Raw genomic sequence first — 256 nt, 5'->3', positions numbered from 1 at the left:
TGCAAATACTAAAAAACATTTCACCAGTGTCCCCAATACAAATCAATACAAATCAAAGGTCCTGACCAATGCTCAAACACAGAACTCATTCTATCCAATGGTAAGCGTTCATTAGAAGAAGTTCTACAACATCATCCAATCAGCAATGTGAGCCCAGCCAGGGGGAGACAACCAATCATTACACAGCAACATTATCTATCTATCTATCTATCTATCTATCTATCTATCTATCTATCTATCTATCTATCTATCTATC

This window comes from Pyxicephalus adspersus, chromosome 12, assembly GCF_032062135.1.
Source record: "Pyxicephalus adspersus chromosome 12, UCB_Pads_2.0, whole genome shotgun sequence".
Taxonomy (NCBI): domain Eukaryota; kingdom Metazoa; phylum Chordata; class Amphibia; order Anura; family Pyxicephalidae; genus Pyxicephalus; species Pyxicephalus adspersus.
This window is presented reverse-complemented; position numbering follows the sequence as displayed.